Consider the following 17,500-nt stretch of genomic DNA (forward strand, 5'->3'; position numbering starts at 1 on the left):
GGGTGCGCATTACATTTTTGCCCAAGCGTCCAGTGGGGTTTCTGGTGCGCTCCGAAGTGGGGTTATTGGAGCGCATCAAAGGTGCGCAATGCTGGTGCGAACCCGGGAGCGCTCCCGATGTGTGCTCCAAGGTGCGGCGTGCACGAAGTCCGAGCCCGGTTTGCCCCGGGTGCGCACCTCGCGTGCACCTTCGCCGGGGTGAGCACCTTGGTGTGCAGACCTTGGTTGGGTTGCGCGCCCTGGTGCGCACCAAGGAGCGCTCTGAAGTGTGCTCCAAGGTGCGGCGTGCACGAAGTCGGAGCCCGGTTTGCCCCGGGTGTGCACCTCGGGTGCGCACCTCGCGTGCACCTTCGCTGCGGTGGGCACCTTGGCTGGGTTGCGCGCCTTGGTGGGCCACCATGCAGTGCACGAAGTCGGAGCCCGGATTGCCCCGGGCGCGCACCTCCGCCAGGGTGGGCACCTTGGTGCGCACAACTTGCCTGGGCTGCGCACCAGGAAGGGCTCAAGATGGCACCCCGCGTTCCGTTTTTTTCACTATCTTTCAGAACGGAAATTTTAAAATCTCGTTTTTTTTTTTGCTTTTCTGGAAATTAGTGAAGGCAGCGCATCAAAGGTGCGCAACGCTGGTGCGAACCTGGGAGCGCTCCGATGTGTGCTCCAAGGTGCGGCGTGCACGAAGTCGGACCCCGGTTTGCCCCGGGTGCGCACCTCGCGTGCACCTTGGTGCGCACACCTTGGCTGGGTTGCGCGCCCTGGTGGGCACCATGGTGCGCACCAAGGAGCGCTCCGAAGTGTGCTCCAAGGTGCGGCGTGCACGAAGTCGGAGCCCGGTTTGCCCCGGGTGCGCACCTCGCGTGCACCTTCGCCGCGGTGGGCACCATGGCGTGCACGAAGTCGGAGCCCGGTTTGCCCCGGGTGCGCACCTCGCGTGCACCTTCGCCGGGGTGGGCACCTTGGTGTGCAGACCTTGGCTGGGTTGCGCGCCCTGGTGGGCACCATGGTGCGCACCAAGGAGCGCTCCGAAGTGTGCTCCAAGGTGCGGCCTGCACGAAGTCGGAGCCCGGTTTGCCCCGGGTGTGCACCTCGGGTGGGCACCTTGGTGCGCATGCCTTGCCTGGGCTGCGCACCAGGGCGGGCTCAAGATGGCACCCGCGTTCCTTTTTTTTCACTATCTTTCAAAACGGAAATTTTAAAATCTCATTTTTTTTTGCCTTTTTCTGGAAATTAGTGAAGGCAGCGCATCAAAGGTGCGCACCTCGCTGCCCACCACGGTGCGCAACGCCGGTGGGCACCCGGGAGTGCTTCGAAGTGTGCTCCAAGGTGCTGCGTGCACGTTGTCGGAGCCCGGTTTGCCCCGGGTGCGCACCTCGCGTGCACCTTCGTCGGGGTGGGCACCTTGGCTGGGTTTGCCCCGGCTGCGCTCCGAAGCGGGGTTATTGGAGCGCCGCCTCTTTTTTTGTCGGAGCGTTTGGTGGGGTTTCTCGCATTGGCTCTTCCGAGGCCCGGTTGCCACCCTGGCGCGCACGAAGTCGGAAGTAGGGTTAATTGCCCGGGTGCGCACCTTTGCCAGGGTGGGCACCTTACCTGGGCTGCGCACCAGGGCGGGCTCAAGATGGCACGCGCGTTCCGTTTTTTTCACTATCTTTCAAAACGGAAATTTTAAAATCTCCTTTTTTTTTTTGCCTTTTCTGGAAATTAGTGAAGGCAGCGCATCAAAGGTGCGCACCTCGCTGCCCACCTTGGTGTGCTCTGAGGTGCGCACCCGGGAGCGCTACGAAGTGTGCTCCAAGGTGCGGCGTGCACGTTGTCGGAGCCCGGTTTGCCCCGGGTGCGCACCTCGCCTGCACCTTGGCCGGGGTGGGCACCTTGGCTGGGTTTGCCCAGGGTGCGCTCCGAAGCGGGGTTACTGGAGCGCCCCCTCTTTTTTTGTCAGAGCGTTTGGTGGGGTTTCTCGCATTGGCTCTTCCCAGGCCCGGTTGTTGGGTGCGCTCCCACCCTGGCGCGCGCGAAGTTGGAAGTTGGGTTAATTGCCCGGCGCGCGCACCTTCGCCAGGGTGGGCACCTTGGTGCGCACACCTTGGCTGGGCTGCGCACCAGGGCGGGCTCAAGATGGCACCAGCATTCCCTTTTTCTCACTATCTTTCAAAACGGAAATTTTAAAATCTCGTTTTTTTTTTGCCTTTTATGGAAATTAGTGAAGGCATCGCATCAAAGGTGCGCACCTCGCTGCCCACCTTGGTGTGCTCCGAGGTGCCCACCACGGTGCGCAACGCCGGTGCGAACCCGGGAGCGCCCCGATGTGTGCTCCAAGGTGCGGCGTGCACGAAGTCGGACCCCGGTTTGCCCCGGGTGCGCACCTCGCGTGCACCTTGGTGCGCACACCTTGGCTGGGTTGCGCGGGCCTGGTGGGCACCATGGTGCGCACCAAGGAGCGCTCCGAAGTGTGCTCCAAGGTGCGGCGTGCACGAAGTCGGAGCCCGGTTTGCCCCGGGTACGCACCTCGCGTGCACCTTCGCCGGGGTGGGCACCTCGGCTGGGTTGCGCGCCCTGGTGCGCACCAAGGAGCGCTCCGAAGTGTGCTCCAAGGTGCGGCGTGCACGAAGTCGGAGCCCGGTTTGCCCCGGGTGCGCACCTTCGCCGCGGTGCGCACCATGGCGTGCACGAAGTCGGAGCCCGGTTTGCCCCGGGTGCGCACCTCGCGTGCACCTTCGGCGGGGTTGCGCGCCCTGGTGGGCACCATGGTGCGCACCAAGGAGCGCTCCGAAGTGTGCTCCAAGGTGCGGCGTGCACGAAGTCGGAGCCCGGTTTGCCCCGGGTGCGCACCTCGCGTGCACCTTCGGCGGGGTTGCGCGCCCTGGTGGGCACCATGGTGCGCACCAAGGAGCGCTCCGAAGTGTGCTCCAAGGTGCGGCGTGCACGAAGTCGGAGCCCGGTTTGCCCCGGGTGCGCACCTCGCGTGCACCTTCGCCGCGGTGGGCACCATGGCGTGCACGAAGTCGGAGCCCGGTTTGCCCCGGGTGCGCACCTCGCGTGCACCTTCGCCGGGGTGGGCACCTCGGCTGGGTTGCGCGCCCTGGTGCGCACCAAGGAGCGCTCCGAAGTGTGCTCCAAGGTGCGGCGTGCACGAAGTCGGAGCCCGGTTTGCCCCGGGTGCGCACCTCGCGTGCACCTTCGCCAGGGTGGGCACCTCGGTGTGCTCCGAGGTGCGAACCCGAGAGCGCTCCGAGGTGCCCACGAAGTCGAAAGTCGGGTTAATTGCATTGTTTTCCCCGGGTGCGCTCCGAGGTGCGCAACATCGGCGCGCACCAAGGAGGGCTCCGAAGTGTGCTCCAAGGTGCGCACGATGGCGTGCACCTCTGGTGCGCACGATTCGGAGCTCGGTTTGACCGGGGTGCGCACACCTTGGCTGGGTTGCGCACCTTTTGTGCGCTCCAAGGTGCGCACGAAGTCGGAGCTCGGTTTGCCCCGGGTGCGCACCTTCGCCAGGGTGCGCACCTTGATGCGCACGCCTTGGCTGGGCTGCGCACCTTGGTGGGCGCCATGGTGCGCACCTTTCGTGCGCTCCAAGGTGCGCACGAAGTCGGAGCTCGGTTTGCCCCGGGTGCGCACCTTGGTGGGCGCCATGGTGCACTCCGAGGTGCCCAAGATTGGTGCGCACCAAGGAGCGCTCCGAAGTGCGCTCCAAGGTGCGCGCGAAGTCGAAAGTTGGGTTAATTGTCCGGTTTGCCTCGGGTGCGCACCTTGCGTGCACCTTCGCCAGGGTGGGCGCCTTGGTGCGCACACCTTGGCTGGGCTGCGCACAACCTTGGCACCCGCGTTTCCTTCATTTTAAATTTTTTTTTTTTACAATCTCTCAAGTGGGAAATTCTATAATCTCAACTTTTTTTGCCTTTTCAGGAAACTTTTGAATGGAGCGCATCATTGGTGCGCTCCGAAGTGTGCTCCAAAGCTCTCTCCAGCTGCGTGCACCTGCCCCGGCCGCGCACCCGGCCCCGCCCAGCTTCGCTCACCTGTCCCGGGCGTCTGGTGCGGAACCTTAGAGTAAGAAACATCACCGTGCACCTTGGCCAACGTGCGCGACTCGACCGAGCGCGCACTGGCCGAGGTGCACACCGATTTCACCTGGGTGCGCGCGCAGCACCTCGGGCGCACCGGGGTGCGCGCACAACGCCCGGGTTGCACCGTGGCCTGTGTGCTCGGGGCGCCTCGGGTGCGCGCTCGGTGTCGCCCCCGCGCGCGCGCGGTAGTGCGGGCAGCGCACCCCGGCCCGGCCCGGCCCCGACGAGAACGCAAACGGGCAAAAGGTTTATTCAAATAGCATTGCGACGCCCGGCGAAAAACTAAAAAAGGGTGCAACACCGGGACTTCCCGGGAGGTCACCCATCCCAGTACTACTCCGGCCCAAGCGCGCTTAACTGCGGAGTTCTGATGGGATCCGGTGCACTAACGCTGGTATGATCGCACCCGTTATGAGCTTGTCGCAGTGTGTACTTAGCAAACCGCGACCCACGTGCGAATCCACCCCGGCCACCCACCCCCGTCGAGGTGCACACCCTCCCTCGCGAAGTGCGCCCCGTTCGCCAAGTGTGAGCCCTGCCCGGGTGCGCGCACCTTGCTAGGGCGTCGGGTGTGCACCCGGCCCGGCCTACGTGCGTGCACCTGGAGGGGGCGTCGTGTGCGTGCAGTGTCCCGTCTGCAACGCGGTGCCCACACACCACCTCGGGCGCAACGACCTGCGCTCACATGTGGGCCGAGTGCACCTTGGTGCATGTTCGGGGCGCCTCGGGTGCACGCTCGATCTTGCCCCGGTGCACCAAGGCGCTCGGTTTGCCCCGGGTGCGCACTTGGTGCAAGGTGGGCACCCAAAATAGGGATCAAGCACCAAAACACAAGTTTCGGGATGCAAAATGGGACCCAAGGACCACAAATGCGTTCCAAGACCCATGATGGGTCCACGAGAACAAAAATGTGTTCCGAGACTTAATAAACAAATATTGGGTTTTAGGAGAAGAAACATGCTCTGATGCCCAAAACGAGAATCGACCCCGAAAAGGCCACAGGCCAAAAGTGGGATGCGAGACAAAAAAAAATGGGACCCGAGGACCAAAATTGGGTTCCCAGGTCGAAGACAGGGCAACCGGACAAGAAACGACCTCTAAGGCTCGAAATGAGTCCCGACGACTAAAACTTGACAAGAAGCACCCATCAGGCACCCAACTCGACACCCATGGGATGCCGACCCACCCGGGCTTCCACCTAGCACACCTTGGCACCCACCCACCCTCGCACCCAACCTCGCACCCAACTTAGCACCTTTGAACCCACATTGGCACTCACCCTGACCCTGGCACCTTGGAACCCACATTGGCACTCACCTTGACCCTGGCACCCACCTTTGCACTCACCTTGGGACCCACCCTGGCTCCCACCTCGGCACCCACCCAGACACCCACCTTGGTTCCTTGGCACCCACCTTGGATCCTTGGCACCCACCCCGACACCCACCTTGGCACGCAACTTGGCTACTTGCCACCCACCTTGGCTCCTTGACGCCCACCCCGACAACCACCCCGTGACCTACCCTGGCTAGGGTTGGTGCACACCCACCCTGGTGCCCACCTTGGCACCCACCCTATGACCCACCTTGGCACGCACCTTAGTACCCACCCCGTTACCCACCCTAGGACCCACCCCGTGACCCACCTTGGCCAGGGTGGGTGCACCCACCCTGGTGCCCACCTTGGCACCCACCCATCCTAGCACCCAGCCTGTGACCGGGCTTGGAACCCAACCTTGCACCCGCACCCGTCTTGGCCAGTGTGGGTGCGCACCCATCCTGGCACCCACGTTGTGACACACCCTTTAACCCACGCACCCTAGCACCCACGTTGGCACCCACCTTGGAACCCAACCTAGCAACTTGGCACCCACCCCGTGACCCACCTTGGCATCCACCATAGCAGTCGCCGACTTGGCACCCACCTCGGCACCCACCTTGACACTTGTGGACCCACCTTGCCACTCACCCTAGCATCGACCCATCCTAGCACCCACCCTGGCACCTTTGCACCCTAGCACTCACCCATCCTAGCACCTAACCTGTGACCCACCTTGACACTCACCCTCGCACCCACCTTGGAACCCAACCTAGCACCCACCCACCCTGACACCAACCCTAGCACCTACCCACCCTTGCACCCACCCTGTGACCCATCTTGGCACCCACCCATCCTACCACTCAACCTATCACCCACCTTCTCACCCACCTTGGCATCCACCTTAGCACCCACCCACACTGGCACCTTGGCACCCACCTCGGGCAAGGTGGGTGCACACCCACCCTGGCACCCAATTTAGAACCCACCGAGCATGTTACCCACCTTGGCACCCACATTGCAGCCCACCCTAGTACCCACCCTATGACCCACATTGGCATCCACACCCTAGCACCCAGGCACCTCGACACCCGCCTTGACACCCACCCTAGCACTGAACCTGTGACCCACCTTGGAACTCACCCTAGAACCCACCCACCCTGTGAACCACCTTGGCATCCACCTTAGCACCCACCCACCTTGGCACCCACTCTAGCACTCACCCATCCTAACACCCAACTTGTTACCCACCTTGGCACCCGCCCTCGCGTCCACCTTGAAACCCACCCTAGCACCCACCCACGCAGGAGCCCACCTTGGCACCCAACCTAACACCCACGCATCCTGGCACCCAACTTGTGACCCACCTTGGAACCCACCCTAGTACCCACCTTTGAACCCACTATATCACCAACCCACCTTGGCACCCACCCTATGACCCTCTTTGGAATCCACCCTAGCACGCACCCACCCTGGCACCCACCATGGAGCGCACCCTAGCACCCACCCACCTCGGCACGCACCTCAACACCCACCTTGGTGTGCGCACTGCGCCAACCTCTCAAAGACCCTATGTGGTGCGCTCCAAAGTGTACACCTTTGGTGCGCTCCAAGGTGCGCACCTTTGGTGCACACCGAGGTGCACACCAAAGTGTGCACCGAGGTGAGCACCAAAGTGCACTCCAGGGTGCACACCAAGGCGTGCACCTTTGGTGCGGTCAATGCAAACGAATTCGGAAGTTGGGGTCGATGTCCTAATCGCTGCTGCCGACTACACGTATGAGAATCGGACAAATAGCTTTATATAGGGGAGGTGTTGCGTTTGATGGGTCGACTCCCCTGGTTGTGTGCACTGCACCAACTTCAAAGACCCTGTCTTGTTTAAGAAGTCAAAAGTTGGGGTGGATGTCCTAATCATTGCTGCAGTCTACGCATGTATGAGAATCAGACAAATAGCTTATATAGGGGAGGTGTTGCATTCGGTGGGTTGACTCCCCTGGTTGTGCGCACTGCGCCAACCTCAAAGACCCCGCATAGCAGAAGAAGTCGGAAGTCGGATTTTGGTGAGCACCAAGGCGTGCACCTTTGGTGCGGTCAACGCAGACGAATTCAGAAGTTGGGGTGGATGTCCTAATCGTTGTTGCAGGCTACACATGTATGAGAATCAGACAAATAGCTTATATAGGGGAGGTGTTGGGTTTGATGGGTCAACTCCCTTGGTTGTGCGCATTACGCCAACCTCAAAGACCTTGTTTTCGTTAAGAAGTCAAAAGTTGGGGTCAATGTCCTAATGGCTCCTGCAGGCTACACATGTATGAGAATCGGACAAATAGCTTATATAGGGGAGGTGTTGGGTTTGATGGGTCGACTCCCCTGGTTGTGCGCATTACGTCAACCTCAAAGACCTTGTTTTCGTTAAGAAGTCAAAAGTTGGGGTCGATGTCCTAATTGCTCCTGTAGACTACACATGTATGAGAATCAGACAAATAGCTTATATAGGGGAGGTGTTGGGTTTGATGGGTTGACTCCCCTAGTTGTTCGCATTACACCAACCTCAAAGACCTTGTTTTCGTTTAGAAGCCGAAAGTTGGGGTCGATGTCCTAATTGCTCCTGCAGGCTACGCATGTATGAGAATCAGACAAATAGCTTATATAGGGGAGGTGTTGGGTTTGATGGGTCGACTCCCCTGGTTGTGCGCATTGCGCCAACCTCAAAGACCCTGCATTGCGGATGAAGTCGAAAGTCAGAGTTTGGTGTGCTACAAGGTGTGGTCGAAGGTGCTCACCTAGGTGTGCACCTTTGGAGCACAGGAAAAGTGCCCTCCAAAAGTGCGCACCTTTGGAGTGCACAAAAGTGCCCTCCAAAAGTGCGCACCTTTGGAGCGCAGAAAAGTGCCCTCCAAAAAGTGCCCTCCAAAAGTGCGCACCTTTGGAGCGCAGAAAAGTGCCCTCCAAAAGTGCGCACCTTTGGAGCGCAGAAAAGTGCCCTCCAAAAAGTGCCCTCCAAAAGTGCGCACCTTTGGAGCGCAGAAAAGTGCCCTCCAAAAGTGCGCACCTTTGGAGCGCAGAAAAGTGCCCTCCAAAAAGTGCCCTCCAAAAGTGCGCACCTTTGGAGCGCAGAAAAGTGCCCTCCAAAAAGTGCCCTCCAAAAGTGCGCACCTTTGGAGCGCAGAAAAGTGCCCTCCAAAAAGTGCCCTCCAAAAGTGCGCACCTTTGGAGCGCAGAAAAGTGCCCTCCAAAAAGTGCCCTCCAAAAGTGCGCACCTTTGGAGCGCAGAAAAGTGCCCTCCAAAAAGTGCCCTCCAAAAGTGCGCACCTTTGGAGCGCAGAAAAGTGCCCTCCAAAAGTGCGCACCTTTGGAGCGCACAAAAGTGCCCTCCAAAAGTGCGCACTTTTGGTGCGCACCAAGGCGCTGGTTCGGTCGTTGCAGGCGAGTTCGGAAGTTGGGGTCGATGTCCTGAGCGGAGGTGCAAACTACACAGGTGTCGGAATCGGACAAATAGCTTATATAGGGGAGGTGTATGCTTCGATGGGTCGACTCCCCAGGTTGAGCGCACCGCGCCAACCTCAAAGACCCTACGGTATGGATGAAGTCGGAAGTTGGGTCCGATGACCAATTCGATTAGTAGGTATGCTCATGAGGTCGGAATTTGGGTCCGATGACCTGCCATGTGCAGGAAGGCGAATGTTGACACTGTGCGTTGCAAGGTGCACACCAAGGCGCTGGTGCGGTCTTTTTAGTCGAGTTCGGAAGTTGGGGTCGATGTCCTGATCGGAGGTGCAAGCTACACAGGTGTGGGAATCGGACAAATAGCTTATATAGGGGAGGTGTATGCTTCGTTGGGTCGACTCCCCGGGTTGAGCGCACCGCGCCAACCTCAAAGACCCTACGGTATGGATGAAGTCGGAAGTTGGGTCCGATGACCGATTCGATATGTAGGCATACTCGCGAGGTCGGAATTTGGGTCCGATGACCTGCCACGTGCAGGAAGGCGAATGTTGGCACTGTGCGTTGCAAGGTGCGCACCAAGGCGCTGGTTCGGTCGTTGGAGGCGAGTTCGGAAGTTGGGGTCGATGTCTTGATCGGAGGTGCAAACTACACAGGTGTGGGAATCGGACAAATAGCTTATATAGGGGAGGTGTATGCTTCGTTGGGTCGACTCCCCGGGTTGAGCGCACCGCGCCAACCTCAAAGACCCTACGGTATGGATGAAGTCGGAAGTTGGGTCCGATGACCGATTCGATATGTAGGCATACTCGCGAGGTCGGAATTTGGGTCCGATGACCTGCCATGTGCAGGAAGGCGAATGTTGGGACTGTGCGTCGCAAGGTGCGCACCAAGGCGCTGGTGCCGTCGTTGCAGTCGAGTTCGGAAGTTGGGGTCGATGTCCTGGTCAGAGGTGCAAACTACACAGGTGTGGGAATCGGACAAATAGCTTATATAGGGGAGGTGTATGCTTCGATGGGTCGACTCCCTGGGTTGAGCGCACCGCGCCAACCTCAAAGACCCTACAGTATGGATGAAGTCGGAAGTTGGGTCCGATGACCGATTCGATACGTAGGCATATTGGCGAGGTCTGAATTTGTGTCCGATGACCTGCCATGCGCAGGAAGGCGGAATTTGGGTCCGATGACCGAGTTGATGGCGTGCCATGCGCAGAAAGGCGGAATTTGGGTCCGATGACCGAGTTGATGTTGATGGCCCGCCATGCACAGGAAGGCGGAATTTGGGTCCGATGACCGATTTGAAGGCGTGCCATACGCAAAAAGGCGGAGTTTGGGTCCGATGACCGAGTTGATATTGATGGCCCGCCATGCGCAGGAAGGCGGAATTTGGGTCCGATGACCTGACATACGCATGGAGTCCGACTCGGGGGCCGATGTTCGATTCGATGACTTGCATTGTGGGTAAAGTCGGAAGTTGTGGTCTTTGACCCGATTCGATGACCAGACTTCGGCTGCTTGAGAATCGGACAAATAACTTATATAGGGGAGGTAGTGTTCTCGAGCATCCTCCCCCCGTGCCCGTTTATGTCGATTGATGCTGGTGCTCGACTGGTTGGAGCGCTCGGATGCAAAAATCTTGCACCAGGATTTATCGATTGTGATGGACACGGCAAGTCTCCTGATTGCTATGCAGGAGCTCATCGTGAATCTCTATGCGGCCTTGGTATGGACTCGACCTGCGGAATGGTTCGGCAATGGTAGTCGCTCCAACACGTCCTTGCAATGGCCACAGAGGTGATTCGACTAGAGCTCCAGTCTAGCTTTTGGGTTGCTTGGCGGACTGGTATAGCCGCGATCGAGTTCCGGCCATGAACGTTTTAGATAGCTCTTGGGCTTTCTGGGACGGAAGTCGGAAGTTTGGGCTGTTGTCCGATTTGATGACCATTCTTCGGATGTGTGAGAATCGAACAAATAACTTATATAGGGGACTGTGTTGTCTCACGCAGCCCCCTCCGTGCCCCTCTATCTCGACCGATGTTGGTGCTTGAAAGGGTTGGGATCGCTCGGATTTATAAACGTGCACCACCATTTGTCGAGTGTGAGGGACGCGGCAGGTCTCCTAAATGCTATGCGGGCGCTCTCTGAGAATCTCTATCCGGCCTCGACACAGACTAGTCTTGCTGAATGGTTTGGCACTGGTAGTCGATCCAACACGTCGTTGTTGTGGCCGCCTAGGCGATTCGATTCGAGCCCCCGTCTAGCTTTTGGGTTGCTTGGCGGATTTTGCCCTATCCGCAAGTGAGCTCGGTCCCTAAACGTTCGAGAAACCCGATTGCTATGCGCCGACTCTCTTTCTTGCGAGCCTCCATCTAGCTTTTGGGTCTCTACGGAACGGAAGTCGGAATCTGGGACCGTTGTTTGATTCGACGAGGCAGACTACGGTTGTGCGAGAATCGGACAAATAACTTATATAGGGGAGGTGTTGACTGGAGCATTCTCCCCCGTGCCCCTCTAACTCGACCAATGCTGGCGCTCGAACGGTGGTAGCGCTCGGATTTTCATTGAGCGCCAGCATTGGTCGATTTAGAGGGGCATGCGAGATTCCCGAATGCTATGCGAGGGCTCTAACGGAAATGTCTATTGGTTTCGGTATGGATGCAATTGCGAGTGGTTCGGCAAAGGTAGTCGTTCCGATGCGTCCATGTCGTGGCCAAATCGATAATTCGATTTGAGCCCTCGTATAGCATTTGGGTCTCTCGATGTGATTCCGCATTCCAGTCCCTTTGGGCACTGCTTGAGCCGCATCCCAGGGGGTTCCCTTCCCAATAATCTGCCTCGCAACCCGATTGCTATGCGGTGAGGCTCCTCGGCCGCCTCGGAACTATCTGTGTATCAGACGCATCGCGGGATAAGGGGTTGGCAACGGTAGTCGCCCCAAGCGCGTCCGATGCTTGGACCATTCCGAGGCGGCCCTGAAGCCTCTTCCGTCTAGCCGTTGGGTCCTTCTCGCCGCATCCCTCGCCTCGCACCCCGATTGCTATGCGGTGAGGCTCCTCGGCCGCCTCGGAACTATCTGTGTATCGGACGCGTCGCGGGATAAGGGGTTGTCACTGGTAGTCGCCCCAAGCGCGTCCGATGCTTGGACCATTCCGAGGCGGCCCTGAAGCCTCTTCCGTCTAGCCGTTGGGTCCTTCTCGCCGCATCCCTCGCCTCGCACCCCGATTGCTATGCGGTGAGGCTCCTCGGCCGCCTCGGAACTATCTGTGTATCGGACGCGTCGCGGGATAAGGGGTTGTCATTGGTAGTCGCCCCAAGCGCGTCCGATGCTTGGACCATTCCGAGGCGGCCCTGAAGCCTCTTCCGTCTAGCCGTTGGGTCCTTCTCGCCGCATCCCTCGCCTCGCACCCCGATTGCTATGCGGTGAGGCTCCTCGGCCGCCTCGGAACTATCTGTGTATCGGACGCGTCGCGGGATAAGGGGTTGTCACTGGTAGTCGCCCCAAGCGCGTCCGATGCTTGGACCATTCCGAGGCGGCCCTGAAGCCTCTTCCGTCTAGCCGTTGGGTCCTTCTCGCCGCATCCCTCGCCTCGCACCCCGATTGCTATGCGGTGAGGCTCCTCGGCCGCCTCGGAACTATCTGTGTATCGGACGCGTCGCGGGATAAGGGGTTGTCACTGGTAGTCGCCCCAAGCGCGTTCGATGCTTGGACCATTCCGAGGCGGCCCTGAAGCCTCTTCCGTCTAGCCGTTGGGTCCTTCTCGCCGCATCCCTCGCCTCGCACCCCGATTGCTATGCGGTGAGGCTCCTCGGCCGCCTTGGAACTATCTGTGTATCGGACGCGTCGCGGGATAAGGGGTTGTCACTGGTAGTCGCCCCAAGCGCGTCCGATGCTTAGACCATTCCGAGGCGGACCCGAAGCCTCTTCCGTCTAGCCGTTGGGTCCTTCTCGCCGCATCCTTCGCCTCGCACCCCGATTGCTATGCGGTGAGGCTCCTCGGCCGCCTCGGAACTATCTGTGTATCGGACGCGTCGCGGGATAAGGGGTTGTCACTGGTAGTCGCCCCAAGCGCGTCCGATGCTTGGACCATTCCGAGGCGGACCCGAAGCCTCTTCCGTCTAGCCGTTGGGTCCTTCTCGCCGCATCCCTCGCCTCGCACCCCGATTGCTATGCGGTGAGGCTCCTCGGCCGCCTTGGAACTATCTGTGTATCGGACGCGTCGCGGGATAAGGGGTTGTCACTGGTAGTCGCCCCAAGCGCGTCCGATGCTTGGACCATTCCGAGGCGGACCCGAAGCCTCTTCCGTCTAGCCGTTGGGTCCTTCTCGCCGCATCCCTCGCCTCGCACCCCGATTGCTATGCGGTGAGGCTCCTCGGCCGCCTTGGAACTATCTGTGTATCGGACGCGTCGCGGGATAAGGGGTTGTCACTGGTAGTCGCCCCAAGCGCGTCCGATGCTTGGACCATTCCGAGGCGGACCCGAAGCCTCTTCCGTCTAGCCGTTGGGTCCTTCTCGCCGCATCCCTCGCCTCGCACCCCGATTGCTATGCGGTGAGGCTCCTCGGCCGCCTTGGAACTATCTGTGTATCGGACGCGTCGCGGGATAAGGGGTTGTCACTGGTAGTCGCCCCAAGCGCGTCCGATGCTTGGACCATTCCGAGGCGGCCCCGAAGCCTCTTCCGTGTAGCCGTTGGGTCCTTCTCGCCGCATCCCTCGCCTCGCACCCCGATTGCTATGCGGTGAGGCTCCTCGGCCGCCTTGGAACTATCTGTGTATCGGACGCGTCGCGGGATAAGGGGTTGTCACTGGTAGTCGCCCCAAGCGCGTCCGATGCTTGGACCATTCCGAGGCGGCCCCGAAGCCTCTTCCGTGTAGCCGTTGGGTCCTTCTCGCCGCATCCCTCGCCTCGCACCCCGATTGCTATGCGGTGAGGCTCCTCGGCCGCCTTGGAACTATCTGTGTATCGGACGCGTCGCGGGATAAGGGGTTGTCACTGGTAGTCGCCCCAAGCGCGTCCGATGCTTGGACCATTCCGAGGCGGACCTGAAGCCTCTTCCCTCTAGCCGTTGGGGCTTTCTCGCCGCATCCCTCGCCTCGCACCCTGATTGCTATGCTGTGAGGCTCCTCGGCCGCCTTGGAACTATCTGTGTATCGGACGCATCGCGGGATAAGGGGTTGGCAGTGGTAGTCGCCCCAAGCGCATCCGATGCTTGGACCATTCCGAGGCGGCCCTGCAGCCTCTTCCGTCTAGCCGTTGGGGCCATCTCGCCGCATCCCCCACCTCGCACCACGATTGCTATGCGGTGAGGCTCCTTGGCCGCCTCGGAACTATCTGTGTATCGGACGCATCGCGGGATAAGGGGTTGTCACTGGTAGTCGCCCCAAGCGCGTCCGATGCTTGGACTATTCCGAGGCGGCCCTGCAGCCTCTTCCGTCTAGCCGTTGGGGCCATCTCGCTGCATCCCCCACCTCCTCGGCCGCCTCGGAACTATCTGTGTATCGGACGCATCGCGGGATAAGGGGTTGGCAGTGGTAGTCGCCCCAAGCGCGTCCGATGCTTGGACTATTCCGAGGCAGCCCTGCAGCCTCTTCCGTCTAGCCTTTGGGGCCATCTCGCCGCATCCCTCGCCTCGCACCCCGATTGCTATGCGGTGAGGCTCCTCGGCCGCCTGGGAACTATCTTCGTATCGGACGCATCGCGGGATAAGGGGTTGTCACTGGTAGTCGCCCCAAGCGCGTCCGATGCTTGGACTATTCCGAGGCGGCCCTGTGGCCTCTTCCGTCTAGCCGTTGGGGCCATCTCGCCGCATCCCCCACCTCGCACCCCGATTGCTATGCGGTGAGGCTCTTCGGCCGCCTTGGAACTATCTTCGTATCGGACGCATTGCGGGATAAGGGGTTGTCACTGGTAGTGGCCCCAAGCGCGTCCGATGCTTGGACTATTCCGAGGCGGCCCTGCAGCCTCTTCCGTCTAGCCGTTGGGGCCATCTCGCCGCATCCCCCACCTCGCACCCCGATTGCTATGCGGTGAGGCTCCTCGGCCGCCTTGGAACTATCTTCGTATCGGACGCATCGCGGGATAAGGGGTTGTCACTGGTAGTCGCCCCAAGCGCGTCCGATGCTTGGACTATTCCGACGCGGCCCTGTGGCCTCTTCCGTCTAGCCGTTGGGGCCATCTCGCCGCATCCCCCACCTCGCACCCCGATTGCTATGCGGTGAGGCTCCTCGGCCGCCTTGGAACCATCTTCGTATCGGACGCATCGCGGGATAGGGGGCTGTCACTGGTAGTCGCCCCAAGCGTGTCCGATGCTTGGACCATTCCTAGGCGGCCCTGAAGCCTCTTCCGTCTAGCCGTTGGGGCCTTCCCGCCCCATCCCTCGCCTCGCACCCCCGATTGCTATGCGGTGAGGCTCCTCGGCCGCCTTGGAACCATCTGTGTATCGGACGCATCGCGGGATAAGGGGTTGGCACTGGCAGTCGCCCCAAGCGCGTCCGATGCTTGGACCATTCCGAGGTGGCCCTGAAGCCTCTTCCGTCTAGCCGTTGGGGCCTTCCCGCCCCATCCCTCGCCTCGCACCCCGATTGATATGCGGTGAGGCTCCTCGGCCGCCTTGGAACTATCTGTGTATCGGACGCATCGCGGGATAAGGGGTTGGCACTGGTAGTCGTCCCAATCGCATCCGATGCTTGGACCATTCCGAGGCGGCCCTGCAGCCTCTTCCGTTTAGCCGTCGGGGCCTTCCCGCCGCATCCCTCGCCTCGCATCCCGATTCCTATGCGGTGAGTCTTCTCGGCCGCCGCGGAACTATACCTGTTATTGCTACTGCATCCTTCGGCTGGTAACCTCCTCTGCCGCCTTGGAACGTTCTCTTTGTCGGACGCGTCGCGGGATAAGGGGTTGGCACTGGTAGTCGCCCCAAGCGCGCCCGATGCATAGACCGCTCCGAGTCGACCTTGCTTTCAGCCTCTCACATGCATAGACCTCTCTGAGTCGACCCTGCAGCCTCTCACGTTTAGCCTTTGGAATCTCGCCTCACAACATGATTGCTATCCTTGATGCATCCCTTGCCTCGAGCCCTGATTGCTTTCTTGGCTGCATCCCTCCTCTCCTCACAGCCCGGTTGTCATCACTGCTTCATCCGTCGCTTCATGCATTCTGGCTGCTGGGCCCTTCCCACCGCACACCTCGATTGCTATCTCTTCTGCATCACACACCCCGATTGCTATCTCTGCTACATCCCTCGGCTCTCACTTCTGCATCCTTCGCCTCACACCTCGATTGCTATCAATGCTGCATCCGTAACCTCACACCCCGATTGCTATGCGGGGAGGCTCCTTGGCCGCCTTGGAAATTTCTGTGTGTCGGACGCACCGCGGGATAAGGGGTTGGCACTGGTAGTCGCCCCAAGTGCGCCCGATTCTTAGACCGCTTCGAGGTGACCTCGTAGCCTCTTTCGTCCAGGCTTCCTGCCTTCAACGCCCTTTTTACACCTCGATTGCTATGCGCGGGCTCGTTGGCGTCTATCACCTCTCTGCGAAGAGTGGCACGATGATTGTTGGGGTAAATCGTAGCAGTCCGATCTCTGGCCTTGGGCCATTGTGAGGGCTGATCGATTTCCTGTGCGCATCTCGTGTTCGCCCAGTAACAGACTCGACGACTTGTAATCGGTCTTGTTCCCGATTGTTCCTGGAGGTAGTCTTCGGAACTCTTGGATTTGACCTGTCACTCGAACTGTCCTCTTCCGAGGATGCTTGTGTGTGTGTGCTTGTGCCATTTCCTTGGCGGTATTAACGAGATATTAAAGAGCGGAGTGAGCGCCTCGCCCAGCTATGTTTGGGGCTCTCACTCCCTTACCCGGTGTGCGACCGCTTTGCACGTAGGTTGCGGAGCATCGCGACTCTTTCGATGTTTGGCGGTTGTCTTCCGGTGATGCGTTGGTCCCGAAGTGCACGTTACTAGCATTTCTGCCATTGTTCTCGATCTTTGGCACGTTCCTTCGTTGCAATTGGATATATATCTCCGTTTATACGCGCAGGCTTCTCCCGCCTATTCAGCGCTGTCCCACTCTCAGCACTCTCGTGGTCTCCTTGGCTTCTCTCTCCCGTGAGCGAGCTCTCTTCTCGAGTCTTTTCCATGTCCCATGGAGGTTGCCTTGCGAAATTCGGGCACACAAACGTGACCGGATAAGAGCGGAATTGCCTATGAGGAGAAGCTCACCTTAGGGAGCAGCAATGCCGAGTGTTTCGACAGAGGGTAGAGGGGGCGTTGTTTGGGCGGTTGCACAAAAGAGTGCTACGTTTGCACTGAAGGTTGCTTCTTCGTCTCCGACGAACTCTTCGAGGCAAAAAAGCTTGTTTACGGGGTCGAGGTGGGACTGTTCGTGCGAGTTGCGCCACCAAAAGTGCGTAGGGGGCATATACCTGGGAAATGGATGTCTCTGAGTGGCCTTACTCGGTCGCGTGCACGGTGCATTCTCTAACGGCAGGACTGTCGCGAGCATGTGCGGTTCGGATGTTTTCGGGTAAAGGGTTCCGTACGGGATGTTCTTCCCAGGCTCCTGTGAACCGAGACTCTGCATCGTCATGCTCCGGCTCCCGTGGGTGCTTCATGCCTCGTCGAGCTGTTTGTCGTGGACGATTAAGGCCGAGGCCTTCCTTCGAGAGGGGAATTGTTCAGGCTGG

The 17,500-nt window shown here is 59.8% G+C and overlaps 1 non-coding gene across 1 annotated transcript; it reads right to left on the reverse strand.

Annotated features, from left to right (window-relative positions):
- Nucleotides 1-4,347: 4,347 nt before the first annotated feature.
- On the reverse strand, nucleotides 4,348-4,466 carry LOC131862864 (5S ribosomal RNA). The gene has a single exon (XR_009361800.1). It is a non-coding gene; the product is annotated as a 5S ribosomal RNA (ribosomal RNA).
- Nucleotides 4,467-17,500: the final 13,034 nt, after the last annotated feature.

The sequence above is a fragment of the Cryptomeria japonica genome, unplaced genomic scaffold, assembly GCF_030272615.1.
Source record: "Cryptomeria japonica unplaced genomic scaffold, Sugi_1.0 HiC_scaffold_52, whole genome shotgun sequence".
NCBI classification, from domain to species: Eukaryota; Viridiplantae; Streptophyta; class Pinopsida; order Cupressales; family Cupressaceae; genus Cryptomeria; species Cryptomeria japonica.